The 21,795-nt window shown below is 35.6% G+C and overlaps 1 long non-coding RNA gene across 1 annotated transcript; it reads left to right on the top strand.

Annotated features, from left to right (window-relative positions):
• Positions 1 to 5,811: 5,811 nt before the first annotated feature.
• On the top strand, positions 5,812 to 21,214 carry LOC132281769 (uncharacterized). The gene is made up of 3 exons (XR_009471733.1): positions 5,812 to 8,400; positions 20,252 to 20,835; positions 20,934 to 21,214. It is a non-coding gene; the product is annotated as an uncharacterized LOC132281769 (long non-coding RNA).
• Positions 21,215 to 21,795: the final 581 nt, after the last annotated feature.

Below are 21,795 nucleotides of genomic sequence, written 5' to 3'. Positions count from 1 at the left end.
CCTTACCTTGTGTAAAGAGAGAGTTGGTGGCGCATGGTCATTCTATCTAAGGAAAGTTGTAGGCCATGGCATACTTTTTGAAAGTAATATCAAATTATATTATAGGCCATGGCATATATTTTAAGTAAATTAAACAATTAGATTGACTCTTAAGATACCACATCTATTGAGGCGGCTCTTGTATGAGTTTGATCCTGTAACAATATAGAAATTGTCCAAGTACAAATTTTCTCATGATTCAACTTTTCTGTTCATGCATTTAGTTTATAGAATATAATACTATTATTATGACTGTTGCTGCTTTTTCTTTGTTTTTATTAATGTTGTGTTCATTAATGTTGTTGGAAAATCAACATTCATATTTCATCACAACAATTTGAATTCTAGAAAGCTTGGGCTTTGTACTTCTATAGTGATTGTAAATGTACATTTTCGAAAAAAATGTACATTTCTTGGTTTCAAGCATTAAAAAGTATGAATACGATGATGGATATTATGTTTGGCCTATCTGAGTTCTTGTTGATCCAACAAAATTTGCACAAATATCATGAGCATATATTTGACTAATGGAATTTTAACTTGAGTAGTGGTTCTCGTTTTCTGATTTCTTCGACTAGTTTTAGTTGGGATATATTGGGTTTGAGATTATGGATGATACATTCACGTGTCTGCATGATTGCTGGCATTGGTGTTTTGGCATCTCCTTACCTTATGAGGAGTGTGTCTCATGGAGAGGTTGTTCTCAATGTGGCTTGGAAGGAAGGCGAACTCCTGATGCTCAGTATAGCTTTGACAGAGTCGTGTCTGTTTTAGAGGGTATTGATAAGGTGAGAATTTGGCTGTTGGCCAGAGTAAGCTCTGGTGGTCTTTATGTATCTTTTGGTTATACTAATTTATGAGTGCCACATAATATATCTTCAAAAATCCTGTGTAGGCACCTTTCTTACTTATTATATGCATAAAATGGAAACTTTAAGATCCTTTTACGTGTCAGTATAGTCATTCAAGTGATATGTTTTGCATAATGCTTTTGTTTTGTTTTGTTCATTGGCTTTGTTTTTATGGTTTTTAAATTATGTTGTAGTTACAAAACACACAGTTGTAAGAATATTACTTTGCTTTTATGTATTTGTTCCTAATATTAGCTAAAGAGGTTGTAGTTGATTCTTTTGGCAATGTCCTTATTAAGTTAAAATGAAATACTTCTCTTGTGACAACCTCATGCAAGAGCCTTTCAAGTCTCTACCTAATATTTAGACCATCCATGAAAGAACACTTGCTACTCATTTGAGACAATACACATCAGCTTACAAGGTTGAGATTGAAAACAATTGGAAAAAATCCCTGCCATGCCACTGTTGCTCTATTCCCAAGTTATGCCCTCCCGGTAATATTTATTAGACGAACGGTGGTTGTTTTATTGATGTTACATGCAAACTGGGGACAACTATCCTATCATATCCATATTTTTATTGAGGAAGCACCCTATCTCCCATGTGACCAATAATATAGTAATTATAGTTGACTTAGTACTTGTTGATGATGGATTCTGCGTAACCCGGATCTGATTTGACTTTCTGAACAAAGATAAGAAAAGGTGATCCTTTGGAGAAATCAAGAAATTGAGTTAGAGTTTATTGCATACCTCAAAACGTCGATTAACCCCCTTTCTTTATGGGGCTTAGGTAGAGTTATCGTCGTCTTCATCCTTATCATAATCTGTAGGCATAATTGTAAGGTTTAATCCTTATCGTAATCTGTAATCCTTATCATAATCTGTAGAGCCTATTTCAATCTTATAAAATAGTGCGTTAATTTAACAACCTTCCCTTATCCACGGGTATTTAATTTATGCATCCATCAGTACTTATGCTTTAAAGTTATAAAATTTGGTTGTAAAGCCTATTGGATTTCTGTCTGTGCTTTTCTGAGTTGCTTTATGGTGCTTGTGATGCTGGAAACTACTTTGTTATTCCGGGTACCCCAGATGAAGCATGGCAAGCAGATAATTTCATGCTTTTGGAGAAAGATAAGATACATAAGGAGATGGATTATGGGTTGGATGAATTCGTTATTGCAATTGTGGGAAGTCAAATATTGTATAGAGGTTTGTCGTTGGAGCACGCCCTTATTTTATAGGCTTTATTACCACTATTTGCGGACTTCTCGCCTAATAACAATTCTAGTTCTCATCTCAAAATCATTATCTTAAATGGGTATTTGACTGGTAATTACAGTATGGATGTGGAGGTAAAGCTTAGTTCAATATCTGCATATTCTTGGTTCAATTCTCATGAACTTGAATAATCTATTTTCTTATTGGCCGGTTTAGCCTCTTGATTAACATTCTTCATTTTCCCATCGGTCGTTGCTATGAACTCAAGATATCCCTTGGGCATTGTGAAGCTTGTTTCTAACTTTCTGTTATTGATCAAGATGTAGGCGGTGTTCAACACATGGCCGATCTTGTGATATTCAGATCTTTCCTCGAAGAGCTATTTTTTCCTGGCATATTGGTAAAAGCCACATATTTTGGGAAACCAATCATAGCCCCGGAGCTCACAATGATCTAGAAATATAGATGCTTCTTTTCTAAATGACGTTTTCTCTTCACATGTAAAATGTGAATCAGTTATAATATGTTTTCCTTTGATCTAACCGAAATAGGAGATTAAAAAAAAAAAAAAAAAAAAAAAAAAAAAAGCGCTCATTGCATGAAAAGAGATTTATTTCCTACCTGGGTTGCCTACGTTGCACCATTTTTCTACATTAAACGCTATACAGACCATATAAAAAGATGATCACCCAATTTCTAGTCCCACCTACAATGGGATGTTGGGGGGGAAGAAATTGAAGACAAACCTAAATATTGGAATTATTTTTCACAAAGTAGCTGTTTTCAGTTTTGAATCTGTATACCGAGCTTGTCGGCTAGAACTTTTGCCAATGCACCAAGTAATGGCCCTTCTATGTAGATAACTAGACTATAACTTCTTCTAAATTGCAAGACAGATTTGTCTTATTCATAGTTTTGTTAGTGGTTCTCTTTGGCCTTCTCTAAAATGTGCATTAACTTATTATAAATGCATTCATTTCTCAACCAGTCATATCTTGGTTCTTTTTCCAGTGGTCTAAATCAACACTATCATTTCAAATATGCTCTAATTTATGGACAAGTTTCTTGATGCCCAACATTCTGTAGTAGCATTGCTAGCCTTATTATAGTCCTCTTAACCCATATCAGGCTTATGTCACGGGTTTAGAGTTTCAGCACCACTCTAGAGGCTCCCGTGCGGCACCAAGACGTTGCTTCCACTCTCGCAAGTACTTGGTCAGCCTAATTCCCGTGCACACCTTAGCCAACACACTCCCCTCGTGCGCTTACTAGTGTTGTAGTGGCCCTCGCCCTCTCCTCACTTGGCTTGCACACTCACACACACTAAGGCACTTAAGTTGGCAAGGAAAGAACACTTCTATTACTTCAAAGAATGCTTTATACAAGGCTAGCACTCAAACTCTCTACAAGGCTCTCAAGACTCACTCAAGGACTTGTTGGCTACAAAATGAAATCCTACTCCTATTTATAGGCATCCCTATCCCTAATGGATGGCTATGATGCATTCTAACCAACGGTGGAGATCGATTCTCTAGAATCTTCTCCCACCTTCTTCACACTTTCATACTTATCCACAAGCATCTACAACATTCTAGAACTCTCTATACTACTCCACACAATTCTGGAGAACTTTAGAATATACTACACATATCTAGAATCTTCTACATAACTTTAGACAACTCCAGAAGACTCTAGAAACTCTACTCGCCATGCAGTTGCCATGTAGCGTCTTCCTCAACGTCTGCGTGTCGCCTGCGTGGCACAATCTCGGGCATGACACTTAGGAGACTTTAAGAATATCAAAAGAGATGCTGTCATGCCTCAATTTTCACTAGAATCTAATATATTACTTTAAGTGAAACTTCTTCCAGTCAACTATATTGGAGGCTTTGCGTTTATTTATTTTTATTAAGGAAGACAACAAAGACAAACCAATTCTCTCAAATTTATTTATTTATTTTTATTATTTAATTCTTGCCCATTTATCACAAAGTGTATGCCTGTGTCCTGACTATGGCACGTGTAGGAAGAAAACCAACAATGCCCGATTCGAAAGCCTGAATCCTGGTTTTCAACCTTTACGCTTACGCAGCCTTGCTCATAAAGAAAGGAAGGAGGCACATCAATTTTGCCTCCCAGCCGATTATTATGTCGACCAACAATAAATTTTCTTCATCTCGATGGTGTACGATGGGGGTTGAAATAGTAGTACGATTTGTAAGGTTGAAGTCAGAAATCATCTTTGCATTTGTTTATTTCTGTAGTTGTAGTTGTTCTTATACACACAAAAAAGGTTCAGTCTCTATCTATTTATTTATTCATTTTTGGTTGATTTGGGTTTTTTTTTGAGTTTTTTTTTTTTTCAGCTACGATTTTGAGTGGAGCCCTAAAGATTCTATTTTCAAATTGATTATCATGTTTTTCCTGCCGGAAATGGTATGCTTCTGTAGCATAATATTACTCACATTTATGTTAGAAAATACAAGTATATGTATGTATGTTGTGGGGATTAATTAGACAGACTAATGCCGTTCCAGAGGTCCCTTATTGTGATTCATTCAAATTTTTGTGACAGCAAGAGAAGTGGGAGACTCTTAGGTCATTATTATATGTTTGTTCGGAGAAGTTCATTCAGGAACTCATTGTCCAGTATGCAGAAGAGGGAAAGCTCATTGAGTTGGTTGCTTTGCTTTCGGTAGATTCGCCTCAATTATACATTAAATAATATATTATGGTAAAACTGATGAGTTAACTGATAAATTAACTGCAATTGAGATATCACGTGAACGCGTTGCAACTTGGGCTGCAACTTGGGCGGGTTAACCCAGCCCAACCCAAGCTCAACCCAAAATTTTTGAAATTGGGGCTTATATTTACAAGTCGGGTTCATGTTCGGGTTGGGTTTTGCCAAAACCCAGACAAAATCGGGTTGGGCTGGGCTCAACCCGAACCCAACCCAAAACCCATTTTTTTTTTTTTTTTTCATCCTTTCTCTCTCCTCTCTCTTTCTCTATCCTCCGCCGTCCATGGGCGTAGCTTGAGAGTTGAGAAGGGGGCTTTTTTTTTTTTTTTCTCTCCTTTCTCTCTCCTCTTTCTTCTTTCTCTTTCTCTGTCTTCTTTTTCTTTCTCTTTCTCTTTCCCTGTCTTCTTTTTCTTTATCTTTCTCTCTCTGCCGCCGTCCATGGGCGAAGCTTGAACAATCTGGGTTTTGATTTTTTGAACAAATCTGAAATGATATGGCGAAGCTTGAACCAATCTGGCGAAGCTTGAACAAACTGGACAGCGGGCGATGGAAACTGAAAGATCTGGGTTTTGATTTTTTGAACAATCTGAAATGATATGCCGATGTTTTGATTTTTTGAATAATCTGAAATGATATGCCGATATGGGTTTTGAACTTTTGATTCTAGCACACAGATAGATAAAATTGTAATATGTGGGTTTTGAACTTCTGATTCTTGTAGATTTTGTAACTTGCAGTTGGAGAGAGAGAGAGAGAGAGAGAGAATGGAGCTGGAGGCGATAGGGGGGCTGAAATGATTTGCCCTAAAAATATATATATATTTTTTTATAATAATATAATCAAATATAATATATATATATATATATATATATAATAATATATTATATATATATAATATATAATATAATATATATAAATTTAAAAAAAAAAATTTAAATAGAAAAAACCTCAACCCGTCAACCCGACCCAACCCGTCCGAAAATATTCGGTTCGGGTTATGATCATAACCCATGATGAATACAATTCGGGTTGGCCCAACCCAACCCGCTTCGGGTTGAGGTTGGGTTGGGACTGGGCTGGGTTGGGCCAACCCAAGTTGCAGCCCTAGTTGCAACTAAGATGGTGTCACTAATTGTTGAGGAGCAGAAATTAAAGGGCAGTAGAAGCAATAATAAATTGGGTCAGAAGAAGAGGTTGATGATGTGTGTGATGTTATTGCTTGAAATCTTTGAGAGGATTGGTGAGGAGATAGAATATTTGGTGTCCGGATCACATGTCATTGTATGTTACTATATACTCCCTCACTTCTCCTATTCTTGTGAATTTAATGACATTGGTGTTAGTTTTGCCTAACTAATAGTAGTAACTTTGATGTTGGTTGACCTCGTGCAATACCAGTGGTGCCCTGTTCTCCCCCTCTAGTGTGGTTTGATGGTAGAATGTGGTCTCTTTATAACACCTTCTTTTCAATTTTATTTGCCTTTTTCTGGTTCCTTGCAGCCGACTGAGAGTTCAAAGAGGGCTGAAACAATGGCAAAGTTACTTGTTTTCTGGCTCGCGGATATAGGCTTCCCATTCACGAATGAAGTTGAAGTTCTTAAACATATGAACTGGTTTGTTATACCCTATACTTGTATTTTATATGGTTTGTCTTTCCATCTACTTGTATTTTGTACTTGATTTATAAAAAATTTGCCTTGAATTCCTTAATAGCCAACACTAACGGGTATCTTCTTCTTTTCTATTATATTTGGATGTGAAATTAACGATTTATTACCGAAAGTTTATTGGATGAGCGGCAAGGGGAGTTGTCAGGTTGTTGATTGCTTCCTTCCTCTTACATTAAACTCAATGTATTTCCTGAGCCTGCCAAAGAAGAAGCAGTTCGACACATCTTGTTTAAAGTTGTCAATGTATAGTTTTTTTTTTCTTCTCTTTCTTAACTGATTCAGGTGGTGTTTGTGGATCTAAATTTGAACAAAAGAATCCTAACATCCCAGTGCACACAACGATTCAGATTCCTCCAATAACAAAGGTAAGAAAGATCTCTCTCTCTCTCTCTCTCTCGATAAAAAAAGAATATCTTTTATAAAGTGTTGATGGGGTTTTGGTCCCTGAAACTACTGACACGTCTTCTAACAAGTAATTTGTTGAATTCAGAATAATTTTGGAAGTTAGTTCATGATAGTATGATTAGTCTAAGTACTTAGAATATAGGAAAAGGGACATGCAAGAAATGGAGTTGGATTCATTATGATTAGGAGAGGGATGTTGTTTTTCTACATGAAACTACTAAGTAGGTAGTTGAAAAGGTTTGAAAATTGAAAACATGGGATATAAACTTTATTAGACCGGAAAAGAGAAACTGAGAAATGGAGTCGGTGTTATCATCAATGAGAATTTAAAAGATGCTATAATTATTATTGGAAAGAAGATTGGATAATATACTTAGTACTTATGCACCACCCCAAGTAGGACTAGATGAATGCATATTTTGGCAAGTGACTGTGGGTGGCGCGGTGTGGACGTGGTTAGTTGATTTAGTTAACGACAATGCTACTTAGACATAGAGGGGGTGAATAGGTCTTCTTGCTTGATTTTTATGATTGATTAATTAACCACGCCGTTTAACAATTAAATCTAAACCAAGCACAAAATAAACAATATAGTAAAGCAAGTAAAGGAAAGAACACACCAGATTTTTTAACATGAAAAACCTCAGTGAGGAAAAAAACCATGGAGACTAGACGTCTTGGGCAAATCAATCCACCATCTTGAAGAAAGTTACACAAACCTTGTCTCAGTCTCACATTGTTTACTCTGCCAAGAACTCATTGCTGAACATCCCAAACGGACTTGTTCATTAGCTTTAAGTGGACCAAAGGCGAGCCAAACCATTTTGTCTTTTTTCCCTAAATGATTGTAAGCTAATCCCTGAAGAGACCTTAATGTCACAAATTAGTTTACTAGTTTTACATGTGTCTGTAAAAGGAAAACAAAAAATTAGAAGTAAAGTACTAACCTAAGAACTAAGTGGTGGAATTTGAGAGAGGAGAAAGTAGAATTTTTTATAAATAGATGATAAAAAGCAGCAATATGAAATTTAGATTATGAAACTAACATAGAATAGGGTGATTGAATGTACTAAATGAGTTTATTGTACTTGATTTGTTAAAAATTTGCCCTGAATTCCTTAATAGCCAACACTAATGGGTATCTTCCTCTTTTCTATTATATTTGGATGTGAAATTAATGATTTATTACCGAAAGTTTATTGGATGAGCGGCAAGGGGAGTTGTCAGGTTGGTGATTGGTTCCTTCCTCTTACAATGAACTCATTGTATTTCCTGAGTGTGCCAAAGAAGAAACAGTTAGACACATCTTGTTAAAAGTTGTTAATATATAGTTTTTTTTTTTTTTTTTTTTTTTTTTGTTCTTCTCTTTCTTAACTGATTCAGGTGGTGTTTGTGGATCTAAATTTGAACAAAAGGATCCTAACATCCCAGTGCACACAACGATTCAGATTCCTCCAATAACAAAGGTAAGAAAGATCTCTCTCTCTCTCTCGATAAAAAAAGAATATCTTTTATAAAGTGTTGATGGGGTTTTGGTCTCTGAAACTACTGACACGTCTTCTAACAAGTAATTTGTTGAATTCATAATAATTATGGAAGTTAGTTCATGATAGTATGATTAGTCTCAGTACTTAGAATATAGGAAAAGGGACATGCAAGAAATGGAGTTGGATTCATTATGATTAGGAGAGTGATGTTGTTTGTCTACATGAAACTACTAAGTAGGTAGTTGAAAAGGTTAGAAAATTTAAAACATGGGATATAAACTTTATTAGACTGGAAAAGAGAAACTGAGAAATGGAGTAGGTGTTATCATCAATGAGAATTTAAAAGATGCTATAATTATTATTGGAAAGAAGATCGGATAATATACTTAGCACTTATGCACCACCCCAAGTAGGACTAGATGAACACATATTTTTCTTTTTTATTTTGGCAAGTGACTGTGGTGGCGCAGTGTGGACGTGGTTAGTTAATTTAGTTAAAGACAATGTTGCTTATGTTAGGATATGTGTGCCCTAGCATAGCAAATTCTAATTTTGGATTGTAAAAGTCATGGTTTCTTGTCTGGATATTATTATTAAAGCATTATACAATTGGTGAATGGAATGTATTATTTTTCGATTCTTTATGGAATTGATGGTGTCCGCTTGATTACAAAATATATTTATATATGTATGTAATGGCAATTAATACTATGATATAAATTAGTAATCATAAATGATTTAAAGTCGGTAATTATGGATGGACATTTAATTAGTTAAGACTTAAACCGAGTCCACGATAGATTGAGATATATTGCGAGAGCTGTCGTATGCAATTGCTCTCTATCACAGTCATGGCTTTTGACTCTCAAGCATGAGAGAAGTATAGACTCTTTTATTAATTAATAATTACTTTGATTTGTTCGGCGGATACCTCGGGATCCTTGGATCGACACTTTGGGTAGTTATGTAATTAATAATTAGAGGTCTATATTCTCAATATTTGCATCAGTGCTATTTGTATTTATTTTGTTTTGATTATGGTTGATCACAAATTAAATTCGAAGGCCTTCGTATGTTTTAGACAAATGTTTTATATATATATATTTATTTAATAAATTATTATTTTTTGTCAAATAAATATTTTATTGTGATCGAGCCGGAAATAATCAAAGGTAACAAAATAATTATATTAATTATGTTGTCGGATTGATGGCTTTAATTATCCGATAAATAATTAAGCATAGAGGGGTCAAAGTGCAACATTGACTTAGAGGTTATTTACTATTTAATTGGAGTGCAATTAATTTCTTTTAGTGGAGTAGAAATTAATTTATGAATTAATTGAATTGGGTCCATGGTTTAATGGACCGGACCAATTATTAATTTATAAGAGCCAAGAAAATAGTAAGCCCAAAAGGATTCTCACCAATAGCCCAAGTTGATATTGGAGTCATGTTAGGATTGAGAAAGTTGAATTAGAGATGGAGAATGATTTATTGTTTCCTTATTCTTATTTTTATTTTGCCTATATGTACATGAGTTCATGTATATTTTAGGTGTGACTTGGAGAACAAGAAAAAGGAATACACTTTCTCTCTCTAGATTTTAGGGTTTTGTTTCTCTTCTAAAGGAGGCTACCACCAGCCTAGATTCCAAGGTCATTCATCAAGGCATATTGGTGATTCCTAAAGGGAAGATAATAATAAAAAAGAAGGAGAAATGATCTTGCTAAAGGGATCTACAATAAGTGAGAACATTCACTTTAGAGGAAAGTTCAAAAGGTTTACTCAGACCTTTGATGTGAGTATTCAATCTGTTTATTGAATTATGCATCATCTTTTATTTATCTTTGCATAAAACTTGTCTCCATGTAATGAATCAAGATCTATGATTGCAAATCCCTCAAAAAGTTTTAAAATTTTGCACGTTTCCCAACAGTGGTATCAGAGCACATGGTTTGATTCATTACTAGAGAACATGTGTTTATAAAAATCATATTCATGGATCCAAATTATATATACATATATAAAATTATTGATATATGTTGATGTATGATTTATTATGTTGATATATATTAATACATGTTGATGTATGTATAATTGTGAATGGATGATGATGTGTGTTTGGGCCATGGATGAAGCTTATAGGTATATAGAATGTAATTTTATTTTTGGATGAATGTAATTAAGGCTTTGTTTTAGCCGTTTGAAAATTCAATGATGTAATTTAATTTTTTCCATTATATTTCAAATTGTAAGTATTTATTAAAGCTATGTAATATTCATCAAAGGATGCTATGAAGCTTCAAGAGGGCCCGAAAGGGTTAAATTATGCTTCAGTAATTTTCTGGAATTTTTCTGAATTTTTCAGGAATTTTTTGAGGCTTTATTTAATTTTCTGGGATTTTTCCGGATTTTTTGGAATATTTTCGGCGTTTTTCCGGTGGCCGGAGCTTCGCCGGCGGCGAGAAGAGGCGTCGGAGGTGGCCCGGATCAGGTGTGGCAGTGGCTTGGTGAGCCTGGCGCGTGTTCCACACGCGCCAGGAGTGGGCTGGTCAATGACAAGCTGGCGCGTGGATCTCACGCGCCAGCCAAGGAGTTGGTACACTCCACGCGCGGGAAGGCGCGTGGAGGCGCGTCCCACGCACCCCAGGCGTGTGGGAGCGCGTGAGGGTGCATTCCACGCGCCCCAAGCGCGTGCCAGCGCATGGGGGCGCGTGGGAGCGCGTGCAGCTTGCCCTAGGCGCGTACCAGCGCGTGTGGGGTCCTCCGGGCTCGTTCCAAGCGGCGTTTTGCTTCTCCTGACGCGTACAAGCTTCCTATGGGTGTTTACAGACAGTTGAAGGATGCCCGTACAGCAAGAATAGTTTTTAAATGTTAAAAGCTGAATCCATTGGCCATTTATATTGCTTCTGTCTATTATTTGATGCATGAAATAATTTAATAGTTGTTATAATTGTTCATGCATTGGATCCATGATTTTTAATTAAATGACTTGATTTATATTAATTAAATTATGAAGATAAATTGGATTAGATTGCTAATTAATTTGAGGGCATTTATTGGGAAACAGAAAAATTATTTTTAAAAATTATTTTTTGCCTCAAATTAAATATTAGTGAATCATTTAAAATCCATATATTTTCTAAATTTAATTGGATTAAAATCAAGGCGTTTTGCATGCATTAAATCATGAATTGAAAACCCTAGTTTTACATTATTAAAAATTGAGTGGGAGCGGGGATTTTTTATACATTACCCCATGGCCTTCGTAATTATAACCATTATGATTAGATCTTTAAAAATAAGGCTCCACGCATGATTTAAAGAGTCTGGATTACAAGAATGGTTGTCTCACGAAAATATATTTATTAAATAACCATTATAGTTAGATCTTTAAAAATAAGGCCCTACGCATGATTTAAAGAGTCTAAGCTATTAATGGCAATATATTTAATATTTATTTTTCCGTTGGAGCATTAATTATGTTATACACTCAATCTAAAATCAATAGTATTAGCTCCCCAACGGAGTGGTCTATACTAGGTGATTTTAGAAAGGCTAAATCTAATCGGGAATTATTTCATATTTAGATAAGGCATTGTCTAAAGAGATATGGAAATAATGAGTTATTCTCGTCAATAAGCAATAATGAATTCCGCCAACCGGATAAGTTATTGGCATATTGATTGTCCGATTTTTCATGCAATGTGGTTAAGGGACCCACAATTAATTAATTGTTTTATACTTGCATGATTATTATTATTCACTTTATTTATTGTATGAATGCTTTTATTTTCAGATTTATCATGACTAGTCCATTCAGTCCACTTGCAAACATACTAAAAGAAAATCGATTAACTGGACCTAATTATATCGATTGGAAAAGGCAACTAGATATTGTACTCACATATGAGGGGTTGAATTATGTGCTTACTACTCCTAGACCTTCTCCACCTTTGCCTGAGGATCCTCCTGAGGAGCATGAAGTATTTAAGAAATGGAATAAAGCAGATGAGATGACTAGGTGCTACATTCTTGCTTCACTCTCGAATGTACTCCAAAGTCAACATCTTCAATATCTCACTTCTGCAGACATTATGCTTAACCTTAAGGAAATGTTTGGGCAAATTGGTAAGAGCGCACGCCAAAATGCTATGACAAATTTGATGACCATTAAGATGGTCCAAGGTACTTCAGTTCGGGAACATGCTTTAAAAATGATTGGTTTTTTAAATGAACTGGAGATCCTTGGATGCAACTTGGATGGTGAACTTCAGGTTGACATGATTATCGCTTCATTGCCAGACTCATTTAACTCTTTTAGGGTTAATTATTACATGAATAAGCTTGAGTACACACTCGCTGAACTATTGAATGAGTTGGTAACCTTTGAAGGGATAAACAAAAGCAAGGGTGCATCTATCAACTACACTCAGTCTGCTGGACCATCCACTTCTAGGCCCAAGAGGAGGGGCAAGAAAAAGAAGAAGGATGGTGCCAAAACTGTGGTTGTGCCAAACAAAGTAATCCAAAAGGATAAGGGAAAGAAGAAAGTGCGGGTTGAAGGCGAAGGAAACTGCTTCCATTGCGGTCAACAGGGTCACTGGAAACCTAACTGCCCAATACTTCGCACAAGGCAAAGGAAAAGGTATATTCATTGTTGAGGCATGTAATGTGGTTGAATCTATAGATTCCTGGTGCATAGATTCTGGAGCCACTAATCATGTTTGCAATTCATTGCAGGGATTCCAGGAGTCCAGAAGCCTCAATGAAGGAGAGATATACTTGCATATGGGATCTAATGCCAAGGTGGAAGCTAAAGCAGTGGGAGTGGTTCATATGCAGTTTGACAGTGGGAGGAGTCTTATTTTAGAAGATTGTCTTTATGCGCCAAATGTTAGGCACAATTTAATTTCAGTTTCTTCGTTGGTTTGCAAAAATTATATTTTTACTTTTGGAAAAAATGTTTTAATTAAATTAAATGGTTGTGTTATAACTTCTGGTGCATTGAAAGATAATCTATATGTTTTAACTCCTAGCTCATATCAAATGCAAAATTATGAATTAAATGCAACTTCATCAAGATTGAATGTTAAAAGAAAAACAGTTTCTCCAAACTCATTGTATCATTGGCATCTACGATTGGGTCACATCAATCAAAATAGGATTCAAAGGTTGGTTAAAGAAGGTTTATTACCTGGTGAGGCAGAGGAGCCTATGCCAACTTGTGAATCCTGTATTGAAGGAAAGATGACTCGAAGGGCTTACTCAGCCAAAGGAGATAGAGCCAAAGAACAATTAGAATTGGTGCACACAGACGTGTGTGGTCCCATGAACACCCAAGCGAGAGGAGGGTTTGAGTACTTCATCACTTTCATTGATGATTATTCACGTTTTGGATATATTTACCTAATGCGACACAAGTTAGAAGCTTATGGAAAATTCCGTGAGTTTCAGGCGGAAGTGGAGCGTAAATTAGGTAAACTTATCAAAACACTTCGATCTGATCGAGGAGGTGAATACCTCTTGGGGGAGTTCAAGGATCATATGGTCAATGAGGGTATTGTGCGCCAGTTATCCGCACCTGACTGCCCTCAACAGAATGGAGTGGCAGAAAGGAGAAACAGAACTTTACTTAACATAGTTAGATCTATGATGAGTTTTGCTACATTACCTCTATCATTTTGGGGATTAGCCTTAGAATCAGCGATGTATATTTTGAACTGTGTTCCATCCAAGGCTGTTTCAGGAACGCCATATGAGCTGTGGTTTGGACGTAAACCTAGTTTAAATCACATGCATATATGGGGGTGTCCAGCACACGTGCGAAAGAAACAGGCAGACAAGTTGGAAGCAAGATCAGATGCATGCTTATTTGTTGGCTATCCTAAGGGCACTAGAGGTGGATTATTTTATGATCCCAGGGACAATAAGGTTATTGTCAGCACTCATGCTGTTTACCTGGAGGAGGATTATATTATGAATCACAAACCTAGTAGCCAGATAGTGTTAGAGGAGATGGTTGGCACGTCAGAGATACCCCCAGTGGACACACCTAACATAAATACTGAGAATGATGAGACACAAGAAGTCCTTGTTGAATTACCATCATCTAGTACATCGATTCCTGCACCGGTCCTTCGGCGTAGTGGGAGGACTATCATCCAACCCGAAAAACTCACACTTTTGGGTGAGGTCTATGAGGCCGTCCCCGATAAGCATGAGTCGGACCCAGTAAGCTATGCGGAAGCGTTGACCGATATAGATGCGAATCGTTGGAAAGATGCCATGAAATCAGAGTTGGAATCGATGTATTCTAACAAAGTCTGGGATGTTGTAGAACTTCCTAGTGCGGTTCAGCCCATTGGTTGTAAGTGGATCTACAAACGAAAGAGAGGAATGGATGGGAATGTTGAGACATTCAAAGCTAGACTGGTTGCCAAAGGCTTCACTCAACGTGAAGGTATTGATTATGAGGATACATTCTCACCAGTTGCAATGCTTAAATCTATTCGCATTCTTTTGGCCATTAGTGCTTATTATGACTATGAAATATGGCAGATGGATGTTAAGACGGCATTTTTAAATGGCCATCTTGAACAAGACATCTACATGAGGCAACCAGATGGTTTCGTGGTTAAAGGTCGTGAGGACTGTGTATGTAAGTTGAATAGGTCTATTTATGGACTTAAGCAAGCTTCACGCACATGGAACATTTGTTTTGATCAAGCAGTTAAATTATTTGGCTTTGAACAAAACGTGTTTGAACCTTGCGTTTACAAGAAAAAACAGGGTAATGTCATCATGATTCTCGTTTTATATGTTGATGACATCTTGCTCATTGGTAATGATGTAGAAGCATTGTCATCAGTTAAAAGGTGGTTGTTCAATAAATTTGAGATGAAAGATCTTGGAGAAGCAAGCTATATTCTTGGGATCAAGCTTATGCGAGATCGGGTTAAAAAGAAAATAGGCTTGTCTCAAGAGTCTTACATTGACAAAGTTCTGATCAGGTTTGGAATGGAAAACTCTAAGAAAGGGTTTTTGCCATTTAGACATGGGTTGGCTCTTTCTAATGACCAGTCTCCCAAGACTGATAAGGAAATTGAGCAAATGAGGCGGATACCATACGCTTCGGCAGTTGGTAGTCTCATGTATGCCATGGTCTGTACCAGACCAGACATCTGCTACTCGGTAGGGATTGTCAGTAGATATCAGTCCAATCCTGGACTTGATCATTGGTCAGCTGTGAAGAATATCTTAAAATACCTTAGAAGAACTAAGAATCTAATGCTCATTTATGGAGGTGATGATCTGGTTCCAGTCGGATATACGGATTCTGATTTTCAATCAGATCCAGATGCCAGGAGATCTACATCTGGATATGTGTTTAAGTTCAATGGAGGGGCAGTTAGTTGGAAGAGTGTCAAGCAGGGTTGTACTGCTGACTCAACCATGGAAGCAGAATACATTGCAGCCTCTGAGGCAGCAAAAGAAGCTGTTTGGTTGAGAAACTTTCTAATTGAACTGGAGGTTGTGGAGCATATAAATCGGCCTATGACGCTTTATTGTGATAATAGTGCAGCTATAGCCCAAACCAAGGACCCAAAATTTCATAAAGGAACAAGACACATTCAGAGGAAACATCATGTGGTCCGTGATATAGTAAAGCGAGGAGATATACTTGTGGCCAAGATTGCATCGGAACATAACCTTGCTGATCCATTCACAAAGGCTTTACCGATCAAGATGTTTGATCGTCATATGGAGAACATGGGAGTTAGATGTGATTTGAATTGGCTATAAGTGCAAGTGGGAGCTGTTAGGATATGTGTGCCCTACCATAGCAAATTCTAATTTTGGATTGTAAAAGTCATGGTTTCTTGTCTGGATATTATTATTAAAGCATTATACAATTGGTGAATGGAATGTATTATTTTTCGATTCTTTATGGAATTGATGGTGCACGCTTGATTACAAAATATATTTATATATGTATGTAATGGCAATTAATACTATGATATAAATTAGTAATCATAAATGATTTAAAGTCGGTAATTATGGATGGACATTTAATTAGTTAAGACTTAAACCGAGTCCACGATAGATTGAGATATATTGCGAGAGCTGTCGTATGCAATTGCTCTCTATCACAGTCATGGCTTTTGACTCTCAAGCATGAGAGAAGTATAGACTCTTTTATTAATTAATAATTACTTTGATTTGTTCGGCGAATACCTCGGGATCCTTGGATCGACACTTTGGGTAGTTATGTAATTAATAATTAGAGGTCTATATTCTCAATATTTGCATCAGTGCTATTTGTATTTATTTTGTTTTGATTATGGTTGATCACAAATTAAATTCGAAGGCCTTCGTATGTTTTAGACAAATGTTTTATATATATATATTTATTTAATAAATTATTATTTTTTGTCAAATAAATATTTTATTGTGATCGAGCCGGAAATAATCAAAGGTAACAAAATAATTATATTAATTATATTGTCGGATTGATGGCTTTAATTATCCGATAAATAATTAAGCATAGAGGGGTCAAAGTGCAACATTGACTTAGAGGTTATTTACTATTTAATTGGAGTGCAATTAATTTCTTTTAGTGGAGTAGAAATTAATTTATGAATTAATTGAATTGGGTCCATGGTTTAATGGACCGGACCAATTATTAATTTATAAGAGCCAAGAAAATAGTAAGCCCAAAAGGATTCTCACCAATAGCCCAAGTTGATATTGGAGTCATGTTAGGATTGAGAAAGTTGAATTAGAGATGGAGAATGATTTATTGTTTCTTTATTCTTATTTTTATTTTGCCTATATGTACATGAGTTCATGTATATTTTAGGTGTGACTTGGAGAACAAGAAAAAGGAATACATTTTCTCTCTCTAGATTTTAGGGTTTTGTTTCTCTTCTAAAGGAGGCTACCACCAGCCTAGATTCTAAGGTCATTCATCAAGGCATATTGGTGATTCCTAAAGGGAAGATAATAATCAAAAAGAAGGAGAAAGGATCTTGCTAAAGGGATCTACAATAAGTGAGAACATTCACTTTAGAGGAAAGTTCACTCAGACCTTTGATGTGAGTATTCAATCTGTTTATTGAATTATGCATCATCTTTTATTTATCTTTGCATAAAACTTGTCTACATGTAATGAATCAAGATCTATGATTGCAAATCCCTCAAAAAGTTTTAAAAATTTGCACGTTTCCCAACAGCTTAGACATAGAGGGGGTGAATAGGTCTTCTTGCTTGATTTTTATGATTGATTAATTAACCACGCCGATTGACAATTAAATCTAAACCAAGCACAAAATAAACAATATAGTAAAACAAGTAAAGGAAAGAACACACCAGATTTTTTAACATGAAAAAACCTCAGTGAGGAAGAAAACCATGGAGACTAGACTAGACATTTCAGGCAAATCAATCCACTATCTCAAAGAAAGTTACACAAACCTTGTCTCAGTCTCACATTGTTTACTCTGCCAATAACTCGTCGCTGAACATCCCAAATGGACTTGTTCATTAGCTTTAAGTGGACCAAATATGAGCCAAGCCATTTTGTCTTTTTTCCCTAAATGATTGTAAGCTAATCCCCGAAGAGAATTTAATGTCACAAATTAGTTTACTAGTTTTACATGTGTCTGTAAAAGGACAACAAAAAATTAGAAGTAAAGTACTAACCTAAGAACTAAATGGTGGAATTTGAGAGAGGAGAAAGTAGAATTTTTTTTAAATGGATGATAAAAAGCAGCAATATGAAATTTAGAAGATGAAACTAACATAGAATAGGGTGATTGAATGTACTAAATGAGTATAAGAAGATGCCCTTGTAGAATCAAAGGGAAAAGGACCATTTTTCAAAGAAAACCAGTGTTGGAATGTAGAAGTTCCATTTCTCATAAAAACAAAAACATAATGTTATAAACTTCGACAGAAGTTAGTAAATTGAGACGAAAAAAAAGGGGTGACATTCTTGTTGTGGTCCTGTCAGTGGAAGCTCCTGAGGGAGGAGGCCTCGGTACAAACCTTATTACATTTTGCATGTATTATACTAATCATTAATCGCAATTCTGATTCTAAATCTAAAATGGATTAGCCCAGTGCTGAGACTCCTACCATTGCGAAGTCCGTAGAGGATTAGATGTACACAGTCTTACCTCCACATGCGGAGAGGCGATTTCAGTGTCGAACATGTGACCTCCATATTACAATGAAACAAACATGCCATTCTGCCAAGGCCGCCTTCTCATTGTCTTTTCTCATTTTATATATAAATATATGATTCTCTTAATGAGGACGGTTTCCATTTATGCTTTGTCCGTTCTTAAGAGTACTAATATCTAGTTATTCTTATTCTATAAATTTATATAGTTATTATCCTTTATTATTTATTAAAAATTCGACAATCATTCATTGATGTTTTATTATAGTTAATTTCAAATAAATTTACATTTCAATCACACCGACCAAATCTGGAATTATAATCAACCATTCACAGGAACAATAATATTGCTTATTGTTGATTCCGATATCTATATCTACAAATGTCTACATATATCTGGGTTCAAAATTTTAACACATTGAATCACCGAGTCTGGACATTACTCTTATATATATATATATCTGTTCATACCATCTTCCAAGTGTAACTCCATGAGATAAAAATAAGCATGCCAGGACACTAGATATACTAAACTCAATTAGAAATCTCTCTTGGTCCTTGCCTATCTACCATCAATAGAGCATGCATCCTCTTCTCACGACTCTGTTGAATCAGTATATCCAAACGCAGGGCTCGCTACCAGGTCCTGGACAGAACATGACCCCATTCTGACTAAACATATCGGTATAGATGTATAATCATTAAGCATATTTCACATTCATATCATGTTTAACATGTCTCTATTCGTCTCACTATCACTTATAATATATAGCGTGTACTAACGAGTTGCAATCCATGTTTCTCTTTTTTTATTATTTTTTTCTTTGAAGTGTAGATGTGTAACGGGGTGTGTGTGTAATTCCCAAACATAGTTAATCAATGATTTTGTAACTTTTCACATAAAGGAAAATGAATCAAAGCCACTGTAATTAGAAATCTTAAACAACCAAGTCATATGATTTATTACCCGTGTATCCCAATTACACGAGGGAGAACAGATTCATTATGAACTAGATGTACGTATTTTTAAATTGAAGCAATTAAGATTGTCACTTGCCTTTTTCAACTTATAGCATGCTTGTCCAGTCCTTTTAATCGTAGGTTGTTCCTCCGGCTTCCTACCGGCTTCTTGTTTCTTCCCTTTTTCAGGATTGATTTTTTTTTTTTTTTTTTTTTCTCTCTCTCTAGATATATATGTGTGTGTGTGGAGTCATTAGGAATAGGATATCTCTATTTTGATATAGATTAGTTTATTCTATGTATAAAATTTGACCCCTTTCTTCTTAATATGTGCATATAGAACATAGAAAATGAAATATATGTTTGAGTACGATACGATGTACCTTCTACATGCCCAATTATGTACGAATTAATAAAATCAGAATTCATGGATGGGAGCTTTCGTGCTAGACTTCCATCCGAAATAATTTTGTCATGTATCTTCTATATGTATTGGAAGTCCAGTATTATGTTAGCATGATTTTGTATGCATTCGTTGTGAAGAATAACTCAGCAAAGCATTGCTCCCACTCCTTGTTATAAAGAGTATGGTAGTCATAGTATACTGTATCCCGTTTCTGCCTTCCCTCTTTTGTAATCTTAGTTATGGTAGTAATTGCTGTTTGCCATCCCATTTTTGCAGAAGCAAACAACTAGAATGCCACTTGAGCAGCAGCAGAGGTCAATCTCGACACTCTCTTCACAGGAGAAACCAGGTTTACTTTCTATGGTGCAGTCAAATTATAAGTCACAGAGATTTACAACAAGGTTCAGTCCAAAGTTTTGCACAGCTACTGAAGCTCAGACAAAGGAAAACATTCCAAGTGATCAGGCGACCTGAGCCAGGTCTTGCGTTGAGCAAAAAATTGTCCTCGTTTCTGTCGGTCATCAAGAGCGGTATTTGATATGCCTAAGTGACATCTTTTCAGATATGGACGCTGTTATTATCCTCCCTTTTCTAGATTTTTCCTTGCTAATTTATAGATCCAAATGATTCCTAGTGGCATCTTTTTGTTGTGGATTTGGTTATTATTTGGTTGGAAGTTTTACATTTTTACTTATCATGTACGATGATTGATGATGAGTTTTATACAGGTATGTGTATGGTAGTATTTTCTTTTTCACCAACTTATTGAGTTAAAATAATTTTGCTAATGGTTTTTTCATCTGATTGTAGGCATATGAAAGCTGTAGTTTCCATTTAGGTGCAAACATTGAAGTTTTGTGGTGAGCCTTAATTCCACACTCATCAAGTACAAGTGAGTTTATTTTACGAGGAAGAAATCCATTAACAACCCGAAAACTTCAGTTGCTCCTCATCACAGGAACTTGAATGTCCAGGTATGGAAGAAACCTTTTTACACGTGCTATGGCAACCAGAAACTAAACAACTCTTAAGAGAAGAACCAATAAGCCCAATACATATTATGGAGCGAGACTCAGGAGACACAAGGCCAATATCTTCTTTAACAACAATCATACAATTTCCTATTTTTGGTTTCTTCAATTTACTTTTATTATTATAATTTTTTTGTCATCATTATTGACTTAGTGATTAATCTGTACTATTACTTTCTAAAACCTCACTTGTTGAATTCGATAATAGAGAGGCTTGATTCGATTTCCTTATCATTTTTTCAAAAATCAATGGGTTATTTTTTATATTTCTTGTCAAATAATTATTATTATTGGTATAATAATAATTGGACCAATTGACAGTAAGAGACTCAAATAAGAATTTTAATTTTAATTCAAAAATAGTTTTAAAAGCCAGACAGCACCTGAAAATAAATAAATAAATAAAAACATTATGTATGAAAAAATGTTAACCTTTTCCTCACTTTATTTTTATTTTTATTTTTATTTTTTATTTTAATCTCGAATTAAAAATTGACAACAAATCTGAACTTAGATTTTCATTTTGCTCAACTCAAACATGTAGCTCGCATTTACTATAATGAATACTAGCAGAACTGGAGAATATGGAATCTGCAACTGAGAATCCAACTGTCCAGTGACGATAAAGAGAGTGGAGGGACCTTTCAGAGCCATAAATCATCTTCAATTTTCCTTCCCTTGTTCTAGATTGGATGGATTTAAAGTGGAAAGAGAAGAAGAGATTGGATGGATCTAAGCAAGTCCCACAAAAACTTCAATGTTTGCAACTAAATGGATACTACAGTTTTC

The sequence above is a fragment of the Cornus florida genome, unplaced genomic scaffold (genome assembly GCF_030987335.1).
Source record: "Cornus florida cultivar Cherokee Brave unplaced genomic scaffold, ASM3098733v1 CherokeeBrave_3.0.0_Hap2_Chr01, whole genome shotgun sequence".
NCBI classification, from domain to species: Eukaryota; Viridiplantae; Streptophyta; class Magnoliopsida; order Cornales; family Cornaceae; genus Cornus; species Cornus florida.
This window is presented reverse-complemented; position numbering and strand designations above follow the sequence as displayed.